The sequence below is a fragment of the Heloderma suspectum genome, chromosome 3, assembly GCF_057233095.1.
Source record: "Heloderma suspectum isolate Gila_16-S chromosome 3, 16-S_ref, whole genome shotgun sequence".
In the NCBI taxonomy this organism is placed as follows: domain Eukaryota; kingdom Metazoa; phylum Chordata; class Lepidosauria; order Squamata; family Helodermatidae; genus Heloderma; species Heloderma suspectum.
This window is the reverse complement of record NC_139460.1, coordinates 227,359,638-227,381,332: the sequence shown is the minus strand read 5'-3', so window position 1 is coordinate 227,381,332 and position 21,695 is coordinate 227,359,638. Positions and strand designations below refer to the sequence as shown.

General features: G+C 44.8%; 1 protein-coding gene across 1 annotated transcript in view; it reads right to left on the bottom strand.

Annotated features, from left to right (window-relative positions):
- DNTT (DNA nucleotidylexotransferase) overlaps positions 1–21,695 on the bottom strand; it is a 174,782-nt gene that overhangs the window by 116,934 nt on the left and 36,153 nt on the right. The window lies entirely within an intron of this gene.

The window sequence follows — 21,695 nt, the reverse complement described above, 5'->3', positions numbered from 1 at the left end:
CAAACTTCACCTCCCCATTCTCCCGCCCTGCATTTGTCACTAGATGGGCTTTTTTGCCCTTCTAGCTGGGGTGCTTTGGAGCAGGAGGGAAGGGAGCTGAAGAAGCCTCAGGATAGCTCCTACCCTGGCCTCTCTTGTCTCCTCCCTTCCCCACTCACTGTAACGCCCCTTCTCCCCTTCTCCAAGGTTGAGTTCCTGACCTCGGAGTGCAGCCTGTGCATTTTTTTTCTGTGCCAGCTGGGAAGGGGAGGGGGGTTGAGGCCTTGATCACCCCCTCTGAGGTCAGAGTGCTGTTTCAAACCTCGGATTGGGGAATCCGAAATACCCTATGGCCAGTCCGATACCGTCTAGGAGCCATAGGATTGCTCCCTAAGCCTTAGACGACATTTCAGCCTTTTACAATGGGGGAAAACTGCACAAAAGCTGGAAAATCACCCAAAAATTGGTGGTTGGTGAGAGGGCAAAGCATCAGGGGAAGGGCGCATGGCCTTCTGGGGAACCCAGAGGGCCATACTGGGACCCAAAGAAGGCCAGATTTTGCCCCCAGCCTGAGATTCTGCAACCTTGCTCTAGATAGGGTTCTGCTCTAGGATTTGGGTTAATTTTCCCTCCACTGGACCTAAGAGCTTTGTGATATTTTATTTAATAACATCTGACAAGCCTAATGGTCATGTTTTACAATTAAAGTAAGAACACTCAAAACAGAGTTCTGTATAGAAGAGAGCATTTATCAGCCATTGTTCTCAATGGACAGTACAATGTGCTGTCTCAGTCCAGTAAACTTGTTACCTTGGGCAAATGCATGTTTGGGGAAATATATCTGCTGAGATAATATCTTGTTCCTGTCAGATCAAACTAATTTGGGAATCTAGTTTGGGTCACCAAAATGCAAAGAAAGGTCACAAATGTCAAATGTTTTCCTGTTAAAGTTTACTAGACTAAGGCAGCCCATTATGTTGCCCATTGAGAACAATGGCTGTAAAATTCTCTGTTTTGCACAGTGACCTATTTTGAGTCTTGTTTTAGCTGTAAAGAAACAACCTATATAGCATTAGGCTTGTCAGATGTTATTAGACAAAACATGACAAGAATCTTAGGCCCAGTAGGGAAACAACAGCACAAACCAAAAATGTCTAGGGCAAACTATGACATCTGGCAAATTTAGATAACATATGGAAATGTTAAAGTGGCCACTTTAACATTTCAGTATGTTATCTACATTTGTATGTGTCCTTAAAAATTGGTATGCACGCCTTTATAACTATAGAAGTTTACCTAAGTATGATCTATTTTCCACGGATTGGATTTACACTTAGTCATGCTTAGAGTACACCCACTGAATTCAGTAGGTGAAAATAAACATGATTAACCTAAGTCTTACTGATTTCAGTGACCTGGTTTGCATGTCACAGTAACCCACTGTGGGTTAATTCACCCATGGTGCTCCAAGACAAGGCTCAGCTGCCATTTTGAAAACATAAGCCACAGCAGGGGCATGCCATGGCTTGTTATGTCATCAGAACCCATGGGCTGTTTTAGTGTTTTCCTCGGGTTGTTTAACCCTCAAATAACCCACAACACTGGGTTTCGCATGACACGACAAGCCATGGCACACCCCCAGTGTGGTTTGCATATTCAAAATGGTGGCCGGTGCACATCTCAGAGCCCCGCATGGGGAACTAACCCATGGTGGGTTATCGTGATGTGCAAAGCATGACTAATCCCCCATGATTCTAATATTCTATTTCTCCAAACAATTCTGGTTACTTTGATAAAATACAACTTATGCAAGTTGCAACATCATCCTTGTAAACCGCCCAAAGAGCTTTGGCTATGGGGCAGTATAGAAACATAATAAATAAGAATAATAAAATAAAATAAGAACTAAACCAGGATTATAGAACACTTTGAAAATAAAATGTTTCTGTCTTTTTCACATACTTGGAAATCAGGGCTGTGCACAGACCCCCTGCTTTGATTCTGATGTCACTTTGAACTTTCTGAAGCAGCTCTGCTTCACTTCAGACCACTTCACACCCCATCTACTTCACTTTGGATTGGGATCAGAAGCAAAATTCAGACATCTGAATCATTCTGATATGACGTTTTCCCATTGACTTGCATTGGAAAATAGAAATGGCCATAAGTTTTTCAACTGTCAAGATAAATCCATGTAATTCAGGGATCTGTCAGCCCCCATAGAGAGAATTCCACCTACCAAATTTCAGACAATTTGGCTCAGTGGTTTTTGTGCTAGGTGGAGTTAAAATTTATTTTTTTCAACAAAAACTCTCAAAGCAAATAGTTATAACTTTTCACTGGTTGTACAGAGGTGCATGGAATTTGGAGACCTCTCCAATCCCATGGAGGGAATCCCACCTGCCCAATTTCAGACGGTTTGCCCCAATAGGTTTTGTACTATGCACAGGTAAAATGTGCTGTTCTCAGAAACTCAAACCAAAGGTCATAAAGGGATAATCAGAGAAATTAGGTGTTGAAGCAGTGATTAGGAGGTCACTATGCATAATCTCTGCTGTAGATTTCTTTGAAGTGCAATACCCCTCTTCCTTTTCCCATTCAGCTTCACAGTGGATCACCTCAGGCTCTCTTTGGCTGAATTTGGAATATACATTACCTGGGGCTGTAGTAGTTTTTGTGCTGATGTGCTAGTTTTAGCTAGGGATGTACGAAAGTTCTGCCACGGATCTCGGGGAGGCCGAATGCCAGCGCATTCGGCCCCCTGAAATTGGTGGCGGAACGGCCTGCCACCCCCCCGCCATCCCCCCCGGGACAGGACTTACCTGGGGCAGATCTTCCTGGCGGCGGCGGCTCCGGCGGCGGCTCGGCGATGGCGGCTGTGGCGGCCGGTCTTCCGACCGGCTACCGCCTACACCATTTCCAGGTTTAAAACAAAACAAAATAAAATGTGATAGGCTACGTAAAGATTTACGTAGCCTATCACGGCTAAATTTTAAAAAAACACTGTGATACGCTACGTAAATGTTTACGTAGCCTATCACGGCTGATTTAAAACAAAAACAAAACGCGCGTACGCAAATGGCGGCACCCATGGGCGCCACCATTTGCATTCATTATTTTGGCACGTCTTAGTCTACGTAAACATTTACGTAGACTAAGATGGCGAAAATAAGGGGAACGCAAATAGCGTAGACCCTATGGGGGCCGCCATTAGCCGTACGCGCTTTTTTTTTTTTTTTAAGTCACCCGTGATAGGCTACGTGACGATTAACGTAGCCTATCACAGCTGACTTTGCAAATCTAGCCGTGATAGGCTACGTTAATCGTTACGTAGCCTATCACAGGGGCGTTTTGTTTGGTTTTTTTACTTTTCTTGTAATGGCGGCGGCGGCAGCCGGTCAAAAGACCGGCTGCCGCCCCCGCCCCTGACGAAGACCTGCCGAACCGCTGCCGGGACCCGCCGCCGGGAGGGACATTCGTGAAAGATAAGTCCCATCCCGGGGGGGGCAGGGGGCAGAGAATTTCTCCCCGAACAACCTTCGGAGGACCGAATGCGTTGGCACTCGGCCCCCCGAAGTTTCGGGGAGAAATTCTCCCCCATCCCTAGGGGGAGGGCATTCCACAACCAGGGTGCCACAGCAGAGAAGTCCCTCTCCCACGTCCCTCGCTAGTGTGTATCTCATACTGGTGGGATGCAGAGGAGGACCCCTCCAACAGATCCCAGTTCTCAGGCAGGCAGATATAGGGAGAGGCACTCCCTCAAATATAGAGGTCCCAAGCCACTTAGTGCTTTAAATGTCATCAGTAGCACCTGGAATTCCAACTGGAAGCATATTGGCAGCCAGTGCAATTCCTTTACAACTGGTGTTATATGTTTTTTATGAGGTGTTCCAGTCAGCAGTCTAGCGGCTGCATTTTACACTAGCTCCAACTTCCGAGTTGTCTTCAAGGGCAGCCCCACATAATGTGCATTGCAGAAGTCTAATCGGGAAGTTACCAGCACATGTACTACTGTGGCTAGGTTATCCCTGTCCAGAAAAGGCTGTAGCTGACAGATCAGCCGAAGCTGGCCCCAAGTACTCTGGGCCACAGAGTCCACCTGGAGCTCCAGTAATAGGGATGGATCTAGGAGTACTCCCAAGCTACGCACCTGCTCCTTCAGGGGGAGTGCAACACCGTCCAGGACAGGTCCCTTACCCAATTCTCAGACTCGGGAACCACCAGTCCACAAAGCTTCTGTCTTGTCAGGATTTAGCTTCAGTTTATTGGCCCTCATCCAGCCCATTATAGCTTCCAGGCAGTGGTCCAGCACCTTCACCACCTCAGCCGACTCCAACGACAAGGAGAAATAGAGCTGAGTATCATCAGCATATTGGTGACACCCCACCCAAACTCCTAATGACCACTCCCAATGGCATCATATAGATGTTGAACAGCATGAGGGATAGAATAGAACCCTGTGGCACCCCACAGCTTAATAGCCATGGGGTAGAACAGGAATCCCCCAATACCACTCTCTGGAATCGGCTCTGCAGGTAGGAGTGGAACCACTGTAGCACAGTGGCCCCAACTCCCATCCTGCAGAGCTAATCCAGTAAGACACCATGATCAACTGTGTCAAAAGCCGCTGAGAGATCCAGGAAGATCAACAGGGTAGCACCCCCCCTGTCCTTCACCCAGAGTAGGTCATCAGTCAGAGCAACCAAGGCTGTTTCAGTGCCGTACCCTGGCCTGAAACCAGACTGAAATGAGTCCAGATAATCAGTTTCCTCCAAGGACATCTAAAGCTGCCCAGCCATGATGCTGCCCTGACATTTCTGTGGAGACAGAGACTGCCTGCCTTGAGTCTCGGGGGTCACCACATGAGCAGGGGGAACAATGGAAAAGGGGTAGGGTGCTGGAGCCTCTGCTTGCTGCTCATCCTCCACCACACTCTGGAGGATCTCCTCCTCTTGACCTTCCACCACGCTGAGGACATCAGACACTTTGACGTAACATCCATCAGCGGTCTCCCCTCTTCCACTATATAAGGAGATGGTGCTCCTTTGGTCTGCACCAGCCTCCTCAAACAGTGACCTCCAGGCACTGCGACTTGCCTCCGCACTCTGCTGCCCGGCTACACCAGGACACACTATCCAGACTGGGTGAGAGCCAGCTTGCCTACCCGTGCTGCTAGTCGCAGCAGCACCTCGCCCACTTCTGCCCCTACCAACAAGACCCCGAAGATGCCTCATATTGGGCGGGCGGGCTTTGCCACACAGTGTAGTATTATATTCTTTAAATAATAGGTGTTAATGTGTGTGTAGTGCTCCGCCCACTGTTTTTTTAAATGTGGACTGTGTAGTGTTTTGCCATACACACTTTGCTTGTCCACAACACAAGCGCACGTGCGTGCGCACACGCACACACACACACACACACAGGCAAAAGGAAAGCAAACACTGAATTACCTACAAGCAAAGGGCAGGGGGACTATCTATAATCCTAACAGATGAGAAAAGGGTTTTATTTGTTTTTTGTATTTCTTTATTTATTAGGGAAAACATATCAAAAATGGGAAGGGAAGGAATACAAGAATTGAGAAGGGGGAGGAGGGGAGCCAAGAACAAGGACAGGAAAGTGTATGCGTGAGAGAGAGAGAGAGAGAGAGAAGGGGGGAAGCAAAAGAATGAGGCAAGGCAACTAAAGTAAAAATTTCTGGTTTTTTAAAAGAAAAAACAAGAAGAATGAAAGGTAAAACATATTAGAGAAGGATCAGGTGGAGGGAGAAAAAGAACCAGGGAGGAAACTCAAATGAAGTACTAAATGTTTGGGATTTTCAATAAGAATCTACAAAAGAAAGAAAGAGTTGAATTAATAAAGAAGAAACACAAAGCTGCACACACACACGAGAACTCTCTCTAACAAGAAACAAAACCAGCCACCACCTAACCAGTGCGCTCTCTCTCTCTCGCAATGAACATATGCAAGCTGATCTCTCCACTCCAGTATTCCCCCCCTTCCTCCACCATTGTCACTTATTGGAGACTGCTGGGTTCCAGGCAGCCCTAATTTGACAACTACAGTTGCCATTTGCCAAAGGTCCCTCCCTCTTCCTCTCTTCCCCCCTCCCTTCTCCTCTTCTCCACATCCTTATCTTTCTCAAGTTAACTAGGGATGTACGAAAGTGACTTAACTTCTCACAAAATTGATTCGCGGTGGGGGGGAGGCGGTCCGTCCCTCCCCCCGAAATTCTGGCCGGGGGGGAGGCGCTCCGTCCCTCCCCCCCCAGAAATTCTGGCCGGGGGGGGGAGGCGCTCCGTCCCTCCCCCCCGAATCCTGGCTGGCCAGGTGCACGAATGGCGGCGGCCATAGCCGCCGCCATTTGCGTCCCTGCAGTCAGCCATGATAGGCTACGTAAATGTTTATGTAGCCTATCACGGCTGAGTAAAAAAAAAAACCGCGTGTATGCAAATGGCGGCGCCCATGGGCGCCACCATTTGCGTTCCTTATTTTGGCACGTGTAGTCTACATAAACATTTACACAGACTACAGCGAAAATAAGGGGAATGCTAATAGCGTAGACGCTACGCTATTTGCGTTCCCCTTATTTTTGCCGTAGTCTATGTAAATGTTTACATAGACTACATGTGCCAAAATAAGGAATGCAAATGGTGGCGCCCATGGGCACGGCCATTTGCGTACGCGCGGTTTTTTTTTTACTCAGCCGTGATAGGCTACGTAAAGATTTACGTAGCCTATCATGGTGTTTTTTAAAATTTAGCCGTGAGAGGTTACGTAAATGTTTACGTAGCCTATCACTTTTTTTGTTTGTTTGTTTTTAAAACTTGGAAATGACGGCGGCAGCAACCGGTCGGAAGACCGGCCGCTGCCGCCGAACCGCCGCCAAACCACTGCCAGAGCCGCCAGGAGGAGTCGCCCAAGGTAAGTCCCGTCCCGGGGGGGCGGGGCGGCAGACCGTTTCGCCACCGATTTTGGGGTGCCGAATGTGCTGGCATTCGGCCTCCCCGGGATTCATGGCGAAATTCTCTGACATCCCTAGTTAATACATTTTAGGGATGTACGAAAGGGACTTACCTTGTCCTGCAGCTTTTTTCGCGGTGGGGGGGAGGCACTTCGCTTCTCCCCCCGAAGTTCAGGCGAGGGGGGGGAGGCTTCCCACCTCGCCCGGCTGAAATTCAGGCCGGGCGGGAGGCGCCCCATCCCTCGCTGGCGAAAATCAGGCCGGGTAGAAGCGCCCCGTCTACCAGGCCACAAAAAAAAAAAAAACTACCCCCATGATAGGCTACGTGACGATTAACGTAGCCTATCACGGCTAGATTTGCAAAGTCAGCCGTGATAGGCTACGTAAATCGTCACGTAGCCTATCACGGGTACTTTGGAAAAAAAAAAAGTGCGTACGCAAATGGCGGCCCCCATAGGGAGCCGCCATTTGCGTTCCTTATTTGGTCCCTGTAGTCTACGTAAAGATTTACGTAGACTACGGCGAAAATAAGGGAACGCTATTTGCGTTGCCCTTATTTTCACCCGTGATAGGCTAACATTAACATTCATTCATGTTAAACATTCAAATGATTAACATTCATTTAACATTCTTAACATTTAATAATGTTAAGTCTCCAAAGAGACTTTGGAGATCTAGCCATGATAGGCTACGTTAATCGTTACGTAGCCTATCACGGGTTTTTTTGTTTTTTTTTTTACTTTCCTTGTAATGGTGGCGGCGGCGGCAGCCGGTTGGAAGACCGGCTGCCGCCCCCGCCCCTGACAAAGACCTGACAAACCGCCGCCAGGACCTGCCGCCGGGAGCAACATTCGTGAAAGGTAAGTCCCATCCCAGGGGTGGGCGGGGGGCGGAGAATTTCACTGCCGATTTCGGGGGGCCGAATGCATTGGCACTCGGCCCCCCGAAGTTTCGGGGAGAAATTCCCCCCATCCCTAAATTTGGAGCCAGCCTGTCTGGGTTGCTCAGAAGGCATCAGAAGAGCTACAAATCTCCAAGGCAGACCAAGGCGCTTCGGCAACAACCCACTTCGCTTCAGTGCACCTCGGTGCTGTTCTGATCAGCTTTGGATCATGCCAAGGCACCTCCAAAGCAGCCCGCTTCACCTCGTTATTCAGGATTCGTGCGGAAGCAGTGCACAGCCCTATTAGAAATGATTGGCTCTCCCCTACTCATGCAACACCTGTCCTCCTTCCATCATAGAAAAATGTGGCAGATGTTTCGCTCAGAGACTACATTATGTTTTAGGATGCTTCATTTGCTTTCCTCTCGTTTATTGTGCTTTCAGTCAGCCTAGAATGTACTACATGTAGACCCAAATACCTCTATTTGTAACTAATCTCTCTCTGTGTGGTGTCTTGAACCTCAGCCATGTATCTTTGAGGAATGTACTACTGGCATGCCCCCTTTTATCTCCCCCCCCCCTTTTTTTTGCACCCTCTTAATAAGAAAATGTATGTAATAAAGCCTCATTCTGCCTGTATTAGCTACTAGAAGAAAGGAGCAGATATATCCCTCCAGGTGCCAATACAAGCAGCAGTGACTGGAAAATGTCTCCAAGCACATTCATTCTTATTTCACCTTGCCAGATGCTCTTGGCAACATGAGGTTCCCAGCTGCTGTTGCTACTGACTCACCTTCCACCAGCTCTGGTTCCTTCCCTTGAGCAAATGGGTAAATTATCCCTTCCCTTCCCACCCTCCATATAAGTTCTTTTAAGGCAATGAGAGGAGAATGCAACTTTACTCTCTCCTGAGATTAAGATAGGCCCAGAAGAGAAAACAACAAAACATGACTTCTTGTCACCTGTAGTTCCCAGTTTAAGACCACCCAGATGTATCATTAGTGATCTACAACCCATCCTGGACAATGTGTGGTAAGCCCATACTTGTTTACAGACAGCAACCTAAAAAGGATACTCACCAACAGCAATAGACCTTGCAAGGGAGATAGACACAGGAGCCAGGTGCCAACTCTGTCCCTACATTTATTCTGGGACCACAATTACAGGACCTAATAATGCTATCCACAATATCAGGGGTTCATACATCTGTCAGGAATGTCCCTGTAGTCTTCTCAGCCCTCCAATAGCCAGAATCAACAGTCAGACAAAAGAGCTGCTTTCCAAAGCTTTATTTCCATTCAACCTAATGAGGCTTACAGATTCTAATTGCCTGAGACTCAGAGGAAAGACAAAGGAACAGCCTACCAGGGGTTTCTAAGGGTTAGGACATCAGTTGGTCTCCATTTGGAGAAAAGCACGGCAACTCTCTAAACTTAAGGAGCAGGAGGGTAGGGATGTCAAAGAATTCCGCCACGGACTGAAATGGGATCGAATTCCCTTCAGTCCGTGCCACGGAATCCTCTGCGGAACGGCACCACAAAATGGTGGTCCTGTGGAGCCAGCAGTCATGCGGCTTTTTTTTTTGTCATCCGCACAGAGTCGTGAAATTTTTGTAAATAAAAACACAAGGTAGTATATTCTGATAATAAATACTTACATTTTTTTAATGAATTGTTCTCACTGCCTTGTTTGTGGGTGTTCTTTTTCAATTTAAATCCTCCGTCTCCGTTTACTCTCAGCCAAAACACTTCCTCCTCCTTGGGGCTTCCCAAACCAAGGCTGCCCTAGGTGTGCCCGAGTGATGCATTCTTTGTTTAAAGCAATGCTGGTTGAAAGAAAGAAAAAACCTTTTAAAATGACCATGCCAGTCTGGAGCCCTGCACGAGGTATTATGCTTCCTGCTAAGCTTTCTGTTTCCACATCCAGTGTTGTTGTTTACGTTGTGAGGCTAAAATGGAGAGAAGAACCAACTCTGTGCATGTCTACTCAGAAGTAAGTCTTACTGAGTTCAATGCGACTTACTCCTACACATGTCAGCACCCCACTTGCCCCCATCTCAGCTTTGTATTTCCACATCCAGCTCATTATCAAACCTCCTGTTAGTTATCTCAGAAGACCCTTGGGTGAAGGGGGGGGGTTCCAGGGAACAGCTGGATTGAGGGAGATTCCATCATTACACACACACACACACACACACATACTAGAAGAATATAGTTCTTCATATTCCCTGGTATGCTTATTCCTCATTTTGTCCATTCCCTGAGCATGTGCAGAGTATGCTTTTTATTCAAACAAAGAGAAGGTTGCTGATCTTTCGCTTCATGCTGTATTTGTACAAATGTGACTGCTTCAGAAAGAACTTTCCATTATACTGTCTCTTTTTCTTCATGAGTTTCATATAACAGAAGTATGATGTAGTGGCTAGAGTCCAGCCCAAAGTCACCCAGTGAGATAACTAACAGGTTTGATAATGAGCTGGATGTGGAAATACAAAGCTGAGCTGGGGGCAAGTAGGGTGCTGACATGTGTAGGAGTAAGTCGCATTGAACTCAATAAGACTTACTTCTGAGTAGACATGCACAGAATTGGTTCTCCTCTCCATTTTAGCCTCACAACATCAAGAACAACGCTGGATGTGGAAATAGAAAGCCTAGCAGGGGGAATAATACCTCATGCAGGGCTCCAGACCGGCATGGTCATTTTAAAAGGTTTTTTCTTTCTTTCAAACAGCGTTGCTTTAAACAAAGAGTGCATCGCTCAGGCACACCCAGGACAGTCTTGTTTTGGGAAGCCCCTAGGAGGGGGAAGTGTTTTGGCTGAAAGTAATTACTGCATGTCTCAGGGCAGGGGAAAAAATACGTAAATATCTACGAAAAATAGCCTTTCTTACAGAAGTTATGCAGACTCATGGAGATGGCTGAGCACCGGAATTACGGCTGTCGGTACGGATTTATCTTTGTAATTCTTGGAGCGGAAAAAAAAGAGAATTCTGGGGGCTTGCAAACGACGGTACGGAGCACCGGCCGCAAACTGCGGAAGTCAAGCGGCATGGAAGGTACATAATTCGTACATCCCTATAGGAGGGGAAATTCTCCCCCTTTCCCATGGGGTCTCGGGGCATAGCTGCTAGCGTTGAGCCAAATGGGCTGAGCACCTCAGCTCGGCTCCCACAACCTCTCGCTTATGCCTGCACCTGCACCTCGCATCTATAAGCTCAAGTTGTCCCTCCCTTTCCATGCCAGGGTCAGTATCGCTCCCAGGAATGTGAGCGGCGGGGCTCCCCCTCCAGCTGCGTCTCTGAAACCTGAGGGGGTTCCTCTCCCACGAACTCTATCTCCTCCTCAGAATCTGAGCTACTTTGGGATTCTATGGGCTCAGATCCAACCCTGACAACACCTGCATCTTCCAATGTGACATATGCCATAATTTGGCAGCACTACCCTACTCTGCATTCTACATAGGACAAGTGGGCCAGTCTCTATGCAAAAAAAGAAATGGACTCAAATCTGATATAAGGGATGGCAATGTTCAGAAACCACTGGGGGAACATTTCAGTCCCTAAGGACACTCTGTGTGAATGACCTCAATGTGGCCATTCTTGAACAAAGGAATTTCAAAGACAGATAGGCACATGAAATTGTCTGTGTTATCACCCAACAGCATTTTGGGAATGGCAGGATAATTATCACTGTCTGTACTTGTTTGCATTTCATTTCCCTCTCACAACACAGCTTACCTATCCATCCCACCCACCCACAAAGATGTGTGTATAGATGGGACAATTTGGGCTTAACACTTCATGCATCTAATGAAGTAGACAGTGTCCATGAAAACTTATGCCAGAATAGATTTGTTAGTCTTTAAGGTGTCATAAGACTTTTTGCTGTTTTTAAAGAAAAGGCAATCCTATTTTATAAAAGAGAGAACAGTCATCAAGCAGTCACATTGAGCTTGCATATGCTATCAAGATAAATGATATAAAACGTAATACCATTGCTATTTTAGGTAGGGTACCCATTGCTTTCTGCTAGTGGGTGGACAGGTCTTGGGGAAAAATGTGTTAGAGCCTTAAATTGAGAAGAAAACTAAAATGCCATGTCTAGTCAAATATTGTTGACAGTCAGCTGAAAGATGTCATCAAAGCCTTCATTTCAAATGGTGTTTTCATTACTCAGTGTTTTCTCAGATTACCCAGAGCTCATTAAGACATTTTAAATAAACAATTAGATGAACACTGAATATGTATTCCTCCCTCAACGAAACACTGCCAGCAAATGCTGAAATAAATTATAGAGCTGCCTTTCTTATAAGGCACATTTTGGCATGTTTTGATTTATTTGCTCAAGATTAAAAAATAATTTCTACTTCACCACCTCTATCACTGTTCACTACGGTGTAATCTGAATTGACTACTCAAGGAAAAAGGAATAAGTACTGTAAACAGATTTAACAAATGTTTAATATTATGAGGTTTGCATCCTAGTAGGATATGGTACTGAGAGTTGTCTGTCAGCCCGCTGTAAACATCCTAATAAAAGAGATAACTTCTTCCACATAATGTATTAAAAAAGGAACATAGCAGAACTGTTTGTTTACATTTATCTAGTTCAGTAGAGAGGAAGAAGCAAATTACAAAGAGACAATTCCCTTGGATGACAATCCAAGAGGGGTTAGGATAGGGTAGAGATGCCCATCCCTGACAGAGAGGATGGGCATGTCCATTTAGAGCCACTAGTTACACTGCAGAAGTGTCTGGCAGTGATCCTGCTGGAGGTAGGCCCCAAAATGGGGTGTTTGAGGGCTGGAGCCTGCTTTAGATCCACTGTATCCAAAGTTCCTCTGGGGGGGGGGGAGAATTCAAGTGAAATAAGATATACTGGGCAGAAAAGCCTAGTAAAGCCATACATCCCACCCCTTCCCCATGGGGCCTAGGAAGTGGTGGGCAATCTGCCACTTTACTCTCCCCACACACACCAATTAGGATTGCATTCTAAGGATCTGATATTCTTTTGGTACATTTGTCACCTCCAGGATATTCACCAAGAGATGTGCAACAAGAAAGATTGCAATTTCTGTCACCAGAAGCAAAACTGCACACACATTGTTTGCATGATTCGTAACTGCTGGGTTATGAACGTTACGTGACTGCATGATTTGTAAATGGCAACACCAGAAGGACAAAAACTGCAAATCATTAGGAGCAACCAACTAGCCATGCAGACTCTCCAAAATTACCAGCCCGCAAAAAAACGTCGCCTGCCTGCCCACAAATATTAGTTGTTTGTATTCTAAAATTTAAAAACAACCAGTTGTTGTACAACTTCTCTGCCTGGTCATCCGGAGGTGATTCTTTCTGGTCACAAGGAAGTAGATATTTGCAAGCCTGCAATATTCCCTAACCCCTGCTAGTTCCAGAGTTCTAGAAAAGTATCCTGTATAAAACGAAACAATTCACTAAATGGGCATAATTACATCTACAAAGTTACATCTTCCCACGTTCACAATTCTGCTAGTTGATTTTTGACTTTTACCAAGAGTGAGGGCTGAAAATAGTTATTATTAGGGATGGCAGAGAATTCCGCCACGGATTCCAGTGAGTGAGTAACTAGGGATGTACCTTTTCGCAGATGTGATTCGCGGTGGGGGGGAGGTGCTCCATCCCTCCCCCCGGAATCCTCAACGGGGGGGAGGCAATCCGGTCCTCCTCCCCGGAATCCTGCCCGGCTGGCTCTGCTCCACGGCAGCACCGCGGAGCAGCCGGCCAGGGCTGTCGGGCTGCTGTGGATGCAAATGGTGGCCATAGCGGCTGCCATTTGCATCCAGCCAGGCTACCATGATAGGCTACGTAAGTATTTACGTAGCCTATCATGGTAGGCCAAAAAAAAAAAACAGCATATGCAAATTGTGGCGGCTACGGTGGCCGCCATTTGCGTTCCCTATTTTTTGCCGTGTTATCCTACGTAAATATTTACATAGGCTATTACGACGAAAAAAAGGGGAACGCAAATAGTGTAGTGGGCGCTATTTGTGTTCCTTTTTCCCCCCGCCGTAATGGCTTACGTAAATATTTACGTAGGCTAAAACGGTGGGAAAAAAGGAACGCAAATGGCACCCACTACGCTATTTGTGTTCCCCCTTTTTTTGCCGTAATAGCCTACATAAATATTTACGTAGGCTAAAACGGCGAAAAATAGGGAACGCAAATGGCGGCCGCTGTAGCTGCCGCCATTTGCTTATGCTGTTTTGGGGTTTTTTGGCTTGCCGTGATAGGCTAAGTAAATACTTACGTAGCCTATCACAGCTGCAAGGATGCAAATGGCAGCTGTACATCTTCGTACATCCCTAGTTATTATTCATCAAGGCTGGTTTCTTCTCCATACTTTCTTTTAGCAACATCGTGTCATGAAGCAGAGTACTCTTTCACTTTTCCGTGCCAACCACAATAAACTGAAATCCCATGCATAATCTCTTGTATTTCCCTCCAGTAGTCTCAAATTTTCACACCTGACACCCACTTTAATTGTCTCTCCCTCTCTCTTGCTCTCTCCCTCTCTCTTTCCCCCTTTTCCTTCTCTTTCTAAATCTTTTAACTAATGAAAGAAAAAAATAGCAATGGCGCTACCGGTGCAACCAACATTGTGAGTTACAACCCACCAATTGAAGTCTAATGAAATAAAAAAGGTAAAGGTAAAGGTGTCCCCAACCAGTCGTGTCCGACTCTAGGGTGCAGTGCTTATCCCCGTTTCTAAGCTGAAAAGCCAGCGCTGTCTGAAGACGCTTCCGTGGTCATGTGGCCGGCATGACTGAACACTGAGGTGCACGGAACGCTGTTATGTGAATTTGCAGTATTGCACATAGGAATAGAGAGACACTGGATATAAGATCTGCTATTTAAGAAACATTTTTTCAAACCATGTGCTAAAGCTACAAAGCGCAATCCAACTAGTTTCCCTCCACCAACTGAAGGCTTCTGTCAGCGGAATGGGGAAGGGGACACATTTTGTTGATTCTCCATCCTACTTTTGGCTGCCTGTACCACCTCCCATCTTTTCTGGAGAGACCCCTGTTCAAACCATCTAAGTCAGGGTAGGCAACCTTTTTGGGAAAATTTGGCAATTTGAGAAACATTCCTGAGCACCACCACAAAATGGCTGCCATGGGAGGCATGCCAAAAGACAAGTAGCCTGAGTTCAAAGCAGAGGTGGCGTCTGAGCCAAAACATATTAACAACTCCTTTGAACCCACAGTTTTCAGCACCAATAAAAACATATTTCACAGCAATCCCAGCTACCAGTAAGAAAATGGGCCGGTTCTCATGACACAAGGGTGGTAAGTAAGCCACGGTAGCTTGTTAACCACCAAGGACATGCTGGTCACGTGCCTGTTCATTTTCCTAATTACTCTTGCTGGGCACAGCTCCTTATGTCATCGATCTGAACACAGTGAGGGTGGTTTGTTGGGTTGGGTAACAAACAACCCAGAGTCCATGCCCTGTTGTAGTGTTGAATGGTGTTTTGTTAACCACCCCACAAACCACCCTCACCTCATTCAGATTACATGAGAAGATGCAGTGGAGGCTTGAATTGGCAATCTGGCATGCGTGCTGCTTATTTGAGCCACAGTGGGCTACAGTAATCATGCAAACCAGTTTACTGTGCTAATTAAAAAAATAAATAACTGAAAGGGGTAGGGCACCTTGGTGGATGCCAAGAAAGGCATCTGAGGCCACATCAGTGACCATTGGTGCCACACTGCTGACTCCTGATCTAATCCACCTTTGGAGCCCACTGGGCTTAACAAGTCAAATATTCCAAATTGGTGTAAGGTGCTCCGGCACATGGTGGTGATCCAACTCCAAGAGGAGATTTCAGTGCTATTTTGTGTTTTGCTTTATTATGTTTTGCTAGCCACTGTGAGCATCTCCACTGCAGGTGGAAGGTGGGTTAGAAATTGTGTGTGTGTGTATATATATATATATATATATATATATATATATATATTCTCTTGAAATTAATAGGAGTTGGGCAGAAATATACCTCAGGACCTTTTCATTTATTTCTTACATAGGTCACTTCCTTGGTGGATTGTGCCCTAAATAAATAGATCCCTTGTCCAGAACAGGTAACCTCTACATGGTGATAAGGTTTACAAAGAATATATTTTTATTTCACTGTTTTGACACACCAATTTGTGAATTTCATTTCCCTAAAGACTTTCAGCAGTACAAAGAATATGTTGTTTAGAAGATATATCCACTTCCATATTTCGCTACCTGCAAGAACCCAAATTTGATTGTAAAGTAAAGCAAAGTGAAGGTGTCAGGTTATCTGATTTAAACTACATTAACAATAATTTATTTGTTTACCAAAGTCAATGATATAGCTCACTTTTTTTAAAGAACAAAATGAATAGTAAATACAAAACAACGCATCCCCCAATCACCCTCCTTGGGTATAGCAAGACAACAGGTATTCTGCCTATATTCAAACATTTGCTTTCTTATTATCATGAGTAATAGCCTGAGGCCAGTACAATTCAAAAGCATTTGTAATGAGCCTCAGGATCACACCACCCTTTGCTTCTGACTTAACTAGTTTTTCCTCTCAGAATTAAATTGTATTTGTCTATAAGAAAAATGTCCTTCTAAGTTTTATTGCGCTTCAATATTAATATTCTAAGCCAGACAACCCTCTTGGGGGCAGGGGAGGGGGGAGAATGACAGTGTTTATTTTACCTCATAAAAATCACACTGCAAGCTTGAACTGTGCCTTATGGGAGGATACGGAAATGCAACATGCTCTTGGTGCATTAATTCAAGAAGAATCATTTGCCATTATAGAATAGTCACTGACCATATTAATATTTCATTATAGAAGTAAAGAAAAATGTTAAACTACCTGTAGATAAAATTGTCATACGATTTTACTGTCTTGGACATTTATTTATCCATTGTCACACAAGGAAACACATGGGCTGCGGTCAAATTGTCTACAGGTTACAAAATCAGTTTCATTTTTTAAAAGAGTAATATGTAAGACAACTGGCTCACATGACTGGCAACCTGGAAATGCTATACACTCCATGGGCCAACAGGTCTGGCCAAACCCACTCACCATGCACATGGTATGGCACAGTTACACACATGTATATCTCTACAAGGTGACCTAGATAGACAGGCAACTTCTTGGAGGAGAGAGGGACTAACCCAAACCCACAGCCAGGCCAGAATTTTTCTGGTCCATTGACACCCCAATCAGGGCTGAACTAAAATATTTTCATTTTACTTAAAAGAAGCCAGGGGGGACACTATGTATTGCATCAGAGCAGCAGTGCTGGAAAAGGGCCTGCTGTTTGACCCAAAATGGGAAAAATGCAGATAACTGTATATTTTCCACTACAGTTTCCAGGAGGTGATTTAGACTGGGAAAATGGCATTGGGGAAAGGTGTTTTATTTTTGTTTGTAAAGCATCCAGCACAGCTACTTTGATCCAATTCAGAGGCTCCATGGCTGCTTCAAAGTAAAAATATAAACATCCAGAAAACCAGTCGTAAATCTCTTACATTGTGTGTAGTTTGACCTTCAGAATGATGTCACATACAACAACTTGTGTTAGGGTACAGGATAAATAGTGATTTGCACCACCACCCCAAAAAATGTGAAATTGACCCAGTAATTCAAGAAAAATGTTTCATAAAATCCCCCAACTTTGTTTCTCTGAATCATTTTGCTGATCCTTGAGCAGGTTTGTTTGGGAGTAAGCCCCACTGAACTCCATGGGGCTTACTTCTATTCAACGTGCATTGGTTTGCAACGTGAAGCTCTAATGCCTTCCTCCACACCCCCTCAAAACATCATAGTATGTCTTTTAAACCTTTTAAACCTCTGAAAGAGAAAACCAAACATTTAAAAATGGGGTTTTCTCCTAGTAGTTCACATTTAATAATAGGGCTGCATGGAATGGCACACTGTGACGTTAGATTTCTTAACCACCCTGCTTCAGTCACTGCCTTTTCTTTGGAGGGTAATTTAAAACTACACCTCTCAAATAAAATGAGATACTAAAGGAATGGTCTGCCCACTTTGTAAAAGTATGTTTTTTCTATAGATATTCAACTGCTGTCCACTATAAGGGTGGCCCTGATATGTGGCAAAGGCAGCAGCTTATGGCTATAGTCATTTTAAATTTCCCCAAATGCAGGAAATGTAAAATTTTCCAGAATTCAAGAAACACCTTGGAACAGGACTTTCTGGGGAAAACAAAATGGCAGCTGCTCTGATTCTCTTACAAAGAAAATTTTGCCTCACACCTGGAGTATAGACAAAAAAACCCTGCCAGATTCAAGGTGGGTGAAGCAGCTGAGGAATTATCCTAGTCAATTCAGTACAGCCCTACCCTGCATCAATACTCTTTCCAACACAGCACAGTCCTTAATACAACAATCATATCATAATGTAGAGTGATTCAACATATGGATGATATCAGAGTACAACCAGCTCTCATGGATCTGTCCAAGCGGAGGCCCAAAGTAAAGTAACCTGATCCCAAACAATGTGTCTAAAAAGGGCTTTGCTGCAATTAAAGATCCATTCAAATGTCAACTGAAAAGCATATGTTGGTTACAATCTAGGATGTAAACTAGTGGAAGTAGATACCAAAAACCATGACTTGTAAGAAAAGAAGACTTCTTAAGTCTCATTACACCAGAGCGGCTGCCATGTTAACAAAGCACCTGTTTTCTTGCTTGAATCGACAGTATGGAAAATGTCACATTTAATTGCCTTTATAAAGCAGCTCCTTTTCTATAAGGGAGCTCAAATAGGGGGTTTCAGAGTCCCATGGATCACCTCTAAGTGAAAAATCCCTGTATTTATCAAAGACTGCACAACCAAACACAGACTCCAGCTCTAACATAAAAAGCTAAAAATAGTAACAGCAAGAAAAAGCTATCATCAAGTTACAAAGGGAAAGAAAAGACAATATATTTATATCTTAACATAAAGTGGTTCTAACAAGATGCTATCACCAACACATAATTCAAGATGGTTTGGACCTAATTTGCAGGCTACATGGCATTCAGCCAGAGACAATGCGTCATTTAATGGTTGGTTGCCCACAGCTTGTATAAGTAAATTATACTGATGCCTCATTGCAGTTCCATATTTCCACAGAAAATAATCTTTTGGAACATCTTTTTTTCTGAGCATATGAATTACAGCCGCAGTACAGGCAGCAGATAAAAACAGCAGGACAGAAGATCTAACTTTTAAAAGCATATTCAGTATGTTGAATATCATCTTCATAAATACAATTCTTGCATTTTTCTTTGCCGCAAGAGCTCTGGTGGCCTCGCTGCAATTTACTGGTCATTTTAGGGCATATATCTACTCTGCAAACCGATTTTGTTTCTATACCAATTTTTGTTATGGTTTCTCTAAAAGAACTGTGGAAATCATTATTGCAAGAGTGGTAAGAACCTATTAGTGATCCCTAGCCTCCCTCACAGAACTACAGCCTCCATGGTGCTCTGGAAAGTGGAAGACCCATTTGTAATATAGACACAAGCCCTTTACAGATGCTACTGTGCAGGTTTGATAGCGTGAATGGCGGGAGCAGCACGGTGGCAGGCCCTGACCTATGCTCATTCATTAGAACAACTGAACCGAGCCCCATGTGTAGAGATGTACACCCCTACAGGGTAGAGGAATTAAGATTGTGTGTGTGTGTGTATATATATATGTATGTATGTATGTGTGTGTGTGTGTGTGTATATATATATATATATATATATATATATATATATCTCCTCTTAATTGCCTGTTGAATAGCCTCTCTTAGGGAGCAATCCTATGGCTAAACATCCATAGGATATGGTGTTTTCCAGGATCTGACCTTGGAGCCCATGCTCCGAAGTTGTTTCTCCGGGAAGTGACCTCCCACACTGCCTCAGAGCAGCGCAGAACAGCCCCATCCTCCACACTCGCGAGAGGAGCGTGCAGCAGCTGGAAAGGGGCGTGGCTGGGGGTGTTCCAGGGCAGAGGGATCGTAACTACCTGTACGACACCTCCTATGTGTCGTTCAGCAGCCTCAGTCCCCGCTCCGTCTTCCTGCAGCTAGACAGCCTCAATTGGCTGTCTAGCCAAACAAAGCAGAGCAAAAGAAGCACGGCGGGAACGATCCCCTCCGTGCTTCTCCTGCCCTGCTTTGGATAGGTGGTCGCCTCTGAGTTTGGAGGCAGCCACCTATCTAGATAGGATCGCTCCCTTAATTGCCCCAGGATCAGTTTCTGTTTCTGCAGGGGCAGGCTTTAATTACTGGGAGGGGGAGGCTTTATTTAAAATGAAACTTTTAATTAAAAAGAACAAGTTAATGACTAACACACTTATTATGGCTAACGCTTTCGAAGACTAGAGTCCACTTCATCAGATGCATGCCTAACACAGCTACCCATCTTTTAATTCAAAGGCACAGGAGCCCTAAAATGTTTCAGTAACATTGTATCTGTCTACTCTGAACGGACTTGTTCTTCAGTTGTGCTTTATTGCCTGCTAGGTCCAATAGTGGCAGGGCCACTGAGCTCCCCCCTACCCCTACCCTGCCTCCAAAGGCACTTTTTCCTGAGCCCTTCAAACCTGGAGCCAGCCTGTTGCAGCCTAAGACACAAAATCCCTAATTAGGACTTCACCACTGGCTTTTTCCTCACAAATGAGAAAAGGCTGGTGGCAAAGTCCTCTAGGTGAACTTCCTTAGAAACGTTAAGCACAACTGGAACTTCTTGGAAATAGAAGGGCTGCAACCTGCCATGAAAAGGGGCTTCTCCCTTCACAGATTTTAAGAATCCTTATACTAGAAAAGGCTCGGGTGATTTCCAGGGGCACGTAGAAACATCAATATGCTTTAGAATGCAATTGTATTACTTGCCTATATTATGCGTCAACAAGCTCTTTTGAAATGAATAGAAATAATAATATAATAATAATAATCACACACACATTGAGAAACTCAAACCCCTAATTTATACAGGCACTACAGAATGACCCTCTGTAGCAAAGCGATCCATTATTTAAAACTGCCATCCTTCAGCCTTTCAGAATTTAATTTTGGTGACCTTTAGAGTGATAGATTTGAGAGCCAGCCGAACTATATTATGAAACAAGAAGAAAAACATAATTGTAAGCATGTACAGCCACAATGGATTAACTGGGCACACCCTTCCCAGAATTGCCTTGCAATTTTGTTATTTACTGGGAATCATTCCTTCTGTTTCTCATGTTCAGGTATGAATGCCAAAACAGCAACATCCATACACATGAGGGAGGTAACAGCAGGCTCAGAAGAACCCCAAGGTTTGCAGAATTACAGACAATCTTTAGTAAGTAAAACCCTAATGAGGAGAAAGCCCTCAAAACAGCCCAGTGAGGACTGGGTGTGCTCAGCGACCACAGAACTTTGGCTGACTGCAGGGAAAAAACAGGACAGGGGGTGGGGGAGGAATAGAATGGAGCATCCTGGAACAGTACATGGCTGGCTGACTGGAATAGTAAACACGAGCAATCTGCACAGCGACACTGTTGCAGGTCCCTATTGTTAATATTTATAACGTAAGTCTCTGAACAAATATCATTAGAATGTTCAGGCTGCCTATTTTGATTGGCTGCTCCACTAAACTCAAGGCCCATTTCAGCCTTTATGAACATTTCTGTTTGGTAGAACCTTCCCTACTGTCTGTCGTGCAACTTACTCTTTACCATGAAAGCCTATGCAGCTGTCAGAATGTGGGTCTAGTGTCTGGCAGGAAGAGATACGGAAAGGTTAAGCAACAAGATGAGGCCATCGGAAAGCAAGAACTAGGTGAACGAATGTGGCCTA